Source organism: Labrus mixtus, chromosome 2 (genome assembly GCF_963584025.1).
Source record: "Labrus mixtus chromosome 2, fLabMix1.1, whole genome shotgun sequence".
NCBI lineage: Eukaryota > Metazoa > Chordata > Actinopteri > Labriformes > Labridae > Labrus > Labrus mixtus.
Genome location: NC_083613.1, coordinates 9,431,567 through 9,442,646, shown reverse-complemented (window position 1 = coordinate 9,442,646; position 11,080 = coordinate 9,431,567).

Here is an 11,080-nt window from a genome sequence, read left to right as displayed (position 1 = left end):
TGTCTCTCCATCGAGCAGTAATCTTTCTTCCTTCACTGTCTGTACCTATGATGCAAAACTTTGTGTGTGTGAGGGTGCGTGTGTGTGTGAAATATAAGGCCAAGGTAATACACAATAAGACGACCTCTGACGCTAAGGAAGCCAGTGAACATAAAAAAAATCCACAGCTGACAGAGAACAGATTAACCAGCCAGTCAAAAGCAAAGCCAACATTCAAGAGAATGACATCCCAAGATAAAAGGACAAGGATGTAATGTGTCAAAGGGTATGGCAGGAGTTTATCAAGTGTGTGTGTCCTGGACTAAATTTCTAATATTAGCATGCTGTATTTGAGAAATTGTTGTCTCAAAATTGGTCTTAAGTGCTTTTTGCCAGGAAGCTTTTACACTCAAAGAACAGGAGACCACGTTCAAATCTATTGAGACAGGTTCAGGAAGAAATCCTAAAGTTTGACGTTGACTTTTGGACACCCAAGGTACACTATCACAAGGTCCCTGATAGAAAGCCCTGTGTTTGACTTATTGGCTTCCATGCTAATCAATGCACAAAATGTACTCGGCCATCAGTAGGGCTGTAAAAAGGTGAAATTTGGTTTTGTGCTAATACGATTTTGCTTGATTTTGTGTTTCCTTGCTGGCTTTGCTTGTTCATCTAAAATTATCACCTGAGTCAAGTTGAAAAATCATTGGACATCTTTGCTGAGCAGTGTTTTCTTTTCCCAACAGAGTTCCCCGGGATCCAGGCCTTATATGGAGAGAAATTGTCAGCACTACAGGGCTGAATTTGACAATTACTCATTGCCAACAAGCTCTTACATTGAGGAATAAAGGAAAGGAAAAAGCAAAACTTCTTGGAAAAAGAGATAATGGTTTGGTTAAGAATATCATGTAAACATAGGGACTGGACTTACATTGGTTTCATTCACAATCAGCAGGGCAGGACGATGTAAAACTTTGTTTTAACAAACTAATATTGCTAAATGCTGGGTTGACAGGGTTATTTTCCACTGTTAAGTACCACACAAACCATTTCTTCCCTGATGGCTAGTACCCCATGAACAACCTGCACACTCATTGCACAGTACGAGGAGTCCTTTCCCGAGCCATCACAGCACAACATAACTATTAATAATAACCTATGGGGCACCCTAAAGTGTTTTTGCTGCTGTCCTTTAAGCATCCATCCTATTGAAGACCAAGGTAACATTTTAGAGTATAATTCCTAAAAGTGTGATGACAGGGATGAAATATATCATTGGACTTGTGTGGGATTAGCTCTGTAGTTTCAGAGTGCACTTGACCATCTCGCCAATAAGTTAAATCCAGTTTGATATTTACTCTCTCTTGTTCTCCTTTCCGCCGGTGTCTTCTTCACTCTCTTCCTCTCTGCTGTGATGTCCGTACAGAGAATACTGAGCCAAGAGCGATAACAGGCGGTGTCTACCTTCAGGGCTTCCTGCCAGACTCTGCTGTAGCTGCTCTCCCAGGAGATCATAAGCTCTTAAGTTTGGAAGTGCAGAAACAGGCACCTTTCTCCCTACTCCGAGGCAGTGTTTCAACAAAATGATTTGATGTTCTTTATTTATGAATGTTGCTTTAAATAAACAAGTTATAAATTCATTTATTTTAGTGTGTTTTAGGGTTTCTTGTTGGTGTCTTTTGTCACCTTTGAACAGAGCAGGCTCACTATTTCTCCAGCCTCGTCCAGAGATTCTGCTAAGCTAAGCAGCCGCAAGTCATACGGCTTTAAATTTCATGGATGGATATAAAGGGGTATCAAATTTCCCATCAACATCTCTGCACCAATATAAATAATTGTATTTCTCAAAGGCAGAGAATTCTGATAAAAAAAAAAAAAAAAAATGTTTTCAAACTTTCTCAAAACTTTGGTATTTACTTTCAAAAAATCATGGATAGATTCAGCCCTCCAGCAAACGAAGAAAAAAGTTAAAGCCAATAAGACATTCTTTAACCATACCATATTAATCTAACAAAATAAAAAAACTCAAGACATCATTTTTGGCGCCAGTGGAATAGTGGTTAGTGCGTGCGCTCCATGTACTGAGGCTATGGTCCTTCAAGCGTGTGGCCTATAGGTTCAAGTCTGACCTGTTGCTCCTTTCCGGCATGTCATTCCCCAAGAAGCACAAGAAGCCCAAAAATAAATCTAAACAAAAAACAAGACATCGCTTTATATTAAGTTGTTGAACAAAGGTTGATAACCTCTGCTTTGGTCACCAGTATAAACACTGCTCTGTCAGAGATCCTCAAATCTTCATTTCATGACCCCAACAGTGCCCTTTAGGTCCCATCAAAACATACATACTCACACTTTAAGAACCTACAAACAGGTACGCAACAGTACACACACACACACACATGCACACACACACCAAAGCACAACATAGCTTGATGTAGGAATGTGTTCAGTATAAAGTCATCCTGTGCTGTCTCCCTCCAAAATGACATCACAGAGGTTTTCTTTTTACAAGCAACAAGGAACACAAGTCTGCATAGATCGCCTCCCCCACATATTTCTACTTCCTTTTTTTAAGACACTTGCTCTTTGTCTCCCTCCCTCCCTCTCCTCATCACCCTCTGTCTCATTAGGTAGTATCTCATTTTGAGGAGGAGAGTGTTAAGCCAATCACAGAGGGGAAGAAAGAGCAGATGAAGGAGGCAGGGAGATGGAGAGAGACAGAGAGGTTGCAGGAGGAAGACGAGGGCAGAGATGAAGAGAGAGAGAGAGAGAGAGAGAGGGGGAGGGAGGGAGGGAGGGGGGCGAGAGATAGAGAGAGGAAAAGAGAGGGTGATGGATGGATGAAAGGATGGATGGATGGAGGGAGAAAGAGAGAATAAATAGCTCTGCCGCACTCGTCCCCCATTACCCCGGGAGGGCACTGTCGCCATGGCAATGTGGCAGAAAAAGGATAGCACAAGCATGATGAGCTTTTACACACACACACACACACAAATACACACACTTACAAATGAAAAATGTCATTTGCACATATCTGTATAAATTAACATTTTCAGGGTCAGCTTTGACAAGTTTATACTTTGAGGAGGATGTTAGCACAAAGCATAAAGTCTCACACTTTGCCATAATTATTTATACACAAGCACTCACACACACACACACACAGGTTTACACTTTACCATACTTAGCAGCAGATAGACGGCCCACGCTGTTGAAGCTAGATTATAAAAGACGGACAGTAAACAGAAAACAGACAGTAAACAGAAAACAGGAGGGGGAAGAAAAGGCGACAGAGAAGAAAATGACTGAGGCGAACAGGAGAGCAATTTTTGGAGCTAATCAAGTATCACAGCTCCCTGCCGAGCAGCCAAACAATAAACTTTGTTGACTCATGGGGAACATTTTCCTCACTTCCTTCTTGTTACTTTCCTTGATTCTTTCATCTGTAGAACTAAGAAATGGAAAAACTTGATCACGCCCTAGCTGACTTGTTTCATGCTGAACTAGGGTCTGGTGCAGCAAGCGTTAAACAGAGCTTTTAAAAGTTACATTTAACTTATAAAGTTGCAAAGGATAATCTGTTAGCAACATGCTGGATATCATTTGGAATCTTTTAGCTTTTGTTTTGGGGAAACTTAGAATTATCTCTCTTTCGCAGGCATCTTTTTCCATGTGCACGTCTGGTATTTCGGGTATTTTCACTGTGAAAAGCTGCCTGCAGCGAGAAGTAACAGTGATGACAGAAGAAGCTGCATGATGAAGTTGAACTGAAACAATAAGCTGAACGATGATGAAGCTGAGTCTGCAGCCATGATATTATAACAGGCCGGCATAGTGCTTTGTTCTGCTGATGTCAGCATGCTAACAAACAGACAGTGTGGCTGCTATTTAGCAAGGATAGCCAAGTATAACCCTAACCCTAATAATAATAATAATAATAATAATAACAGCTTTACTTATATATCACTACATTTATAAAGTGCTTTGACAGACAAAGCAATGGCAGGAACTCAGGACAATAAAACAATAAACATCAGCAGTAAGGCCAAACAGAGAGATTTCTACAGAAGGAAATATATATATAGCTATCTATATATATATAAATAAATGCAAACACAAGTAAGAAGAAAATAAGACAATAAACAACAGGCTGGTCTCTCGTTAAAATGTAATATTTATCATTTAACCAAAGTACAGCTGAAGGTGATTGGACTCAACTATTACTTCTGCAGGTTTTTGTTCATAAGCAACATGTTGGTCCTGATTGTGGAGTTCTTGGTGACTTTCTTGATATTAAATAATGGCCCCTGTGTTCTCAAAGAGCTCAGTGTTTCCCCTTAAGTGGCAGTGGTCAGTTTTATTGCTTTTGTACGAATAAAACAAAGAAGTAGGAATTATAAATGATTGCACTTTAGAGGTTCTGTTACAGGGCTTTCACATCTGCACACACCTTCTGAAAAACTCCTCAACGTTGTGGGGTGAGCTGCATGTGTGAATTCAAACAGTGGAATTTTATCACCGACTTTATCGAGAGATTTTCCTGCCAGTCCCCTTTGCGTGAGTGGGAGGGGACGGTGACCTGTGATCGGGGCACACCATACTGTAGCTTTCACAAGACTTCAATGTGGACCAAACATGTCAACCTCTAAGTTGACTGGAAGAAGAAAAGTCAGAGGATCATTAAAGTCGAAAGAATAGATCCACTAAAGTAGCTATCAGATCACTGAAATCCATAAAACAACTTGATTTCACTTTCACAGAGCCAGACTCCTAGCATGTCTAAAACGTGTCAGCGCACCTCGAAGTGTGTTTTAGAGTTTAATTATCTGTCTCTCTCAAAGGTAATTATGAGCCCCTGCAACCCCCACAACGTGCTCTGACTCCTGGCAGGTTCACCCGTATCAGTTCCGCTGTAAGGTCATGAAGGATTTGTACTTTGTCTACAAATGAATCACGGTTGCTACAAACAAGCCGGTTACAAAACTTCAATAATGTAACATCCACTAAATTAGGGACTAGTGGAAAAACACTGCAGGACAAGTTTGCCCCACAGAGTAAAACAAATCACCCAAAGCTCCGCTCCCATGCCTTTGTTTCAGTACACTTATCTTGCAAAGTTGTTTGGATGGCAAATGTTCTGGTTAATTAGCTTAAGAAATCTTTGTGTGCATCGAGCCGGAGGGCAGAGCAGAGAATGAAAGAGGCTGTTCTGAGCCAGGCGGCCCTCTCTAAACTCTTACGTAAGGCAGAAGCTGCATCCTGTTTCTCTCCGCTACATTATTGATGCAGGCTTCTGTTACCACAATGTGTGTTTGTGTGTGTGTGTGTGTGTGTGTACACCTGTAAGTCACTATACCTGCTGCAGAATAGCCTTTTACTCCTTGATCTATAGAAATGAGTGGCCCAGTTCGGCTGATGTCACTTTCTCTCCTCCTTCTCTCTCACTCCTCCACAAGTTCTTTCTTTTTGTATTAATATAAATCCCCTTCCTCCTCCTGCTCCTCTTTATCTCTCAGGCCTTCATTTCACACAAACAGATGTTCTCTGCATGTGGGAGGGCATTCCTCTTCCCTGCAATCAGAGCCAAAGAAAAACAAGAAACCAAGAAAAATCAAAAGAGCACGACGCTGATACAACTCCCCAAGTCGACAGCCTTTAAAGTCACGCATGTGTGCGCTGCGAGGAGGTGTCAGGTTCAAGATCAGAGAGCTTTTGCCTTTTTGTAACACACCTCTACTCAGTTACATCGTATCTGAAAGGTCAAAGAAGAGCATACACGCACACGGGCAAAATAACATGACTGACATGACTGATCAGCCAGGAGACATATTTACTCACACACACAAACAAACGTAACAGCAGTAAGTGTTGGGGATGCAGGAAAGCATAAACAGGTACCTGACTCCTCAGATCTCATTCGCGTTCTTTAGAATTCAAACATGCCAAAAGAGCACCGTGGGAGTCCTCCTGGAGGTCAAGAGTGAGGGAGGAAGAGAGGAGGGAGAAATGAAAGAGGGAGAACGAGGAGTGAGACGCTCTAAGGAAAACTGCTTTTATTTTTCACTCTTCTTTCTCTCCCCCCTGAGATGAGCGTAAAGTCTGGCACTCTGTTGAGCTTCTGGGGATTTAGTAAAACGTCGTTTCATGAGTGAGGGAAGGAGAGTGTTTTACATTTTTAACCAAAAGAAAGGGGTTTTGCACTGAGAGACAAAACGGGGACAGGGGATGGATTTTGGGTTAAACGTGTGTGTCTAAGTGTGTGTACTGACATGGTGACTGGGTGCTGGATGCTGCAGTAAGGTGACCCACTTACACAGCGTGCCCCCCCTCCTGAAGACACACACTGTTACACTTCCACTCCTGAACACACTTCACCCGCTGGAGATTGGAGGATGCTTTGGCCCCATTTCAGGCAGTAATGTGTTTCAAGAGTTGTGGGAGACGAGGCGGGAGGTGCAGTGTGTGTATGCGTGTGGTCGTGTTTGTGTGGAGGAGAGGGTAAAGAGACTTGGAGCAACAGCGCAGAAGAAGAACAGGGATTAAAGGACAGCAGATGCGCTGTAGGTAAGATGGAAGTAAAAACCAGGTGGCCTCATTCATCACAATATAACAAACAAGGAATATGCGCTTCCTTGTTTAAGGGTGTCGATGGGCAAATTTCCCCTCAACTAATCTTACACAGACATTAACTCTGTGTACCACCGTGACATTAAACAGAAAGGCCAACTTCTCGCTGGTATGCACAAGATAACAGGCTAGACACATCTATACTCTATGAAAAAGTGAGATAAAACAAGACGCTGCCAAAAAAACAAGAGGTGACAAACCTGTATTCATCACTTTCATTCTTGTTTGAGCATGTGATCGATATCTGCCAGAAGAGATGTCTCACATGGAGCAATATTTCAGTTTGAATGAACTCATTCACAACTTGTAAAGGCTGATAGAAAAGCAGAAAGTGTGAGCCAGACGTGAGATGTACAATAGCACCATCTAGTGGTGAAAGGGAACTACAATAGCTTTAACTACATTGCTCTCTAGACAGAATAATGTTTCCATCTGCTGAAAAGGGCTACATTTAAGGAGGGATTTCAACTAGATACAGTTTATAATCAAATCTGTCAGTGGGCGAGTTTGCCTTTATTAGATTAGGACAGCTGAAGAGAGACTGGAAACGCTGGGAAGAGAGAGTGGGGCATGACATGCAGCAAAGGGCCGAGGCCAGATTCAAACCCTCGGCCTTTGTGACGAGGACTGCAGCCACTGTACATGGGGCGTGCGTCACAAATGCTAGACCATCCTGCACCCCCTGTAGTCTATTTTTTAAAGATTATTTTCTGGGGGGTTTTCATGCTTTTATTCAGAGGATAGTAAAGTGGATGGACTGGAAACCAGTGGAAATGCAGTGGTCAGAGTTGATCCCAGACTCCCCGCTTCAAGGACTATGCCCTCCTTACATCGCGCACATTTTTAATTTTAACCGCTGAGCTTAACTGATGCCCTGAAGTATATGAATATATATATATATATATATATATATATATATATATATATGAATTCCTGCCTCAAGTGGCAAACACTCCTCTGAGTACAAAAACAGCATGACAGCCAGTGCATGTAGAAAAATGTTTTTTTTTGTCCAGATAATCTAATACATTCAAAAACATGTCACAAAAGCCATAACTTTTCCCTCTGGTTGGTTTCTGTCTAAAGGCCATTACAGAAAGAACTCTTTTGTGTGACAGCTCTGTTTAAACACTCTGCTGCCGAGTCATGTGAACAACATCCTCCACAAGCAACACTGCAACACCCGTGTCTGTAAAGTGGAAATAGAAAATGATAAAAGCCGCATTGACATATTATAGAAATACCAACTTTTATTTTTCTGTCTGTTGGTCCCTTTTTCTGAAGTGTTTGCTTTTTTTCCCGTCTACACATCAAGAATTGAATGCTGCATTAAGCCAAATAACAGAGCTCTTAACAGTTTTTGAATGTCCTTATTGGTTTTAGAAGAGTTTATTCCCCTACTGTGAGAAAATAATCTTTAAGTCATCAAGTTACCTTTAAATTTGGCTTTGACGTTTACATGTTGTAACAGTAAATTTCAATGTAAACTGTTCTGAAGAAAGAGGAAAGTGCGTGCAACAAAAAGCCATACAGTGCTGCACAGCTTGCTGATCAGTTTGACCTGTTGTTTATGCACTTAAAGGCAGGAATACCACTCTAACACAGAAGTCAGACATTTAAGGAAATACACACTCATTCCCTTTCTTGAGAGTTGGATGAGCTGATTTATAATGTATTCATATCTTCTAATTGTTCTGAAACTTGAGCCAGCTTTTAGCTCATCTCAGCTTTAGCATGAAGACTGAAAGCAAGGAGAAACAGCTAGCCTGGCTCTGCGTGAATAAATAAGTCTGTGTGCACCTGTAAAGGTCAAACCGGTCAAACAAGACAAAGTGTACATTAGTAGCTTCAAGGGTAATGAACAGAGACAGACAAGCTGTTTCCAAACACATAAATAAGAAAGCTGAAAACTGTAACTTCACCAACGTAAATGGGATAATTCTTTTTTTGAATTTCATACAGAGAGATGTTACAGCTACTGGTCAGCCTAACTTGGTGTAACATTGGCTGGATACAGGCCCGGTTCTAAAATCAAAATGACTTACAGTGCATCTAACATTAAAGGGGATGCAGCTACAGTGACCGGTAACAGCAATGAAAAATAGCGTAGGTGTTATCAGTGGTGTATCTATAGTCTATTGGGGCCCGAGGCAACAATTAATTGGAGGGCCCTCCAATCAGCGTTTATCACCACCAGTGTTCCAGCGCTTACTCCTCTTCCTTTTTGTTACTCTTTCTTTGGTCTTTGGTTTTCAAAAGAACAATGCATGCTATGCTTAATAAGGCAACGAGTGTGGGTGCTGTCGGATTGGGCCCCCCTTGAGAGGTTCATTGGAAACATTTTCACATTTTGAGCCACTGCTGTGGTGTAATGTTTGTCAACCCTCGAGGCCCCACTACTGGACTGGGGCCCCAAGCAGTTGCCTGCCTTGCCTGTTGACAATCAGCATCTGCGGGTGTTATGGGTCCCGGCGACTTGCATGTGGTCCCCTGTGAACAGACGGGTCACGTGCACGTGTCATGACCATCAGATCATGGATGTAATAAACATGATCTGAGTCACTGTTGTCATTTGAAAGCCCTGATTACTTAATGTAAAAAAACAAAAATGATTTCCATTCATCGTTTTTTTTTTGCATCCACTAAATTGAGGGTGCAGAAATTTAAAATGAGGGTGCAATGCAACCTTCTGCACCCTCGTACAACTTGGCCTGGCTGTCCCCTTCTACCATTAAAAAACAACTACACTCCAACTACAGCAGAAAAGACCGGTATAATGTGCAGGAGAACAAACTTAGCATCTCTGAAAAAAAGTGCCAACCGAGTGTGGGATAGTTGCAAAAGTAGAAGAATGAGGAAAACTTGGCCTCTGTACTGGATATGTTAATGTAATCAACCATCCAGCAACCATCATATGATTTGTCAGCGGAGCATGAGGTTGTTGCTGCTGTGGGTCTTTATCAGCTAGATGGAGAAATGCAAACCATAGGGGAAGACCCTATTTCAAACAGCTGTACTTATAATAAAAAACTTTGAAATAATGAATCATCATAAATCAGGCAGCATGCTGCGGAGCTGCACTGGATGATGAAGAAACAAAAAAACAAAGGGTTTATTATGAATCAGCATTTGTTCTGATTCATGTGGCTGCAAGTCGCGCAGCGCTTCAGTAATACAGTAAGTCAAGTTAATACATGCAGTACATTAATTCAGATGTATTCAATCATAATGATGGAGTGTACAGTACAGATGTTTGCTGAGGCCTGAGCACTTTTAAATTAATGAAAACACTTAAATCAGCACCTCAGAGGGGGCTATTTAAATGGAAACAGGGTTGTAACAAAGTTGTGAGGCCATAACAGTGAGCATGTCAAGGTGGAGGGTGTGAGCTGTGTGAGCACACATGAAGTCTCCACAGCACGTCTACATTAAACACGTTTACCTCCATAGCACGTCTTCAACTGGTCAAAAACACAACAGGTAGGTTATTAACAAATATCAGTCTTCAGTTTCAAGTTGCTCTGATAATTGTTTCTCCTCATTGGTTTCCAGTAAAGCACAGAATGCAGGTTAAAAATGTATTAATTACTCATAAGGGCCTGCGTGGCCTGGCTCTGGCATATATACATGACTTACTGATCATCTGATCAGGGCTTTTTATCAGATACTCGCACACAAACTGAGAGGCGATCATGCATTTGAAGAGGCAGCTCCTGAACACTTGAACATTCACCCCAGAACATCAGGTCTGCTGAATCTGTGGTCTCTTAAACTAGTGCTACAAACTCATTTATATGTCCATGTTTCCATAAATTCTGTCTGTGTATGCACCGTGCAGTGTGTGTGTTTGACTGTGATCTGATAAGTGTGATGTATGAATATATTATATTATTATTAATGCGTTTATATAAGTTTCTGTTTGCCTTTCTGTGCATTGTGATTTTTCTTGTGCGCTCTCTTCTATATGTAAATCACAGCTCTGTGTTTTAAAGTGCTGTACATATTAAATGATTATTTACATTATTAATATTAATCAGGTAAGTAAAGACACCAATCTGTTTGTTCTGGTGATGAAGAGGAACCACAGGACGCAGATAAACTTTTTCCTTTGTATACAATAATAACACTTTGAAAATGCTTGTGTAAATGTCGCCCATTATCACGGCCTACATATCCCGATACTAATGCTGAGTGCACTGAAATTGTTATGGCATTTTCAGCAAATTATTACATGGAACATAATGGAGCGCTTGGGTCAATTTAGCCGCTTTACGGAGAGCTCTCCCCGGTTTAAAGGTAATTCCCAGTTAGACTATAAGTGCTCTCTCTATCGAAGCCTGCTGCCATAAAGGGGAAAAACAGGTCCAAAGACATCATTACTTTCATATTGTGTTGCAGCCTGAGAAGCATCTGCTGATATGGAGTGATTTTAATCAATAAAAACAATATCTAAAAAAAAAAAAATCCTTCATGT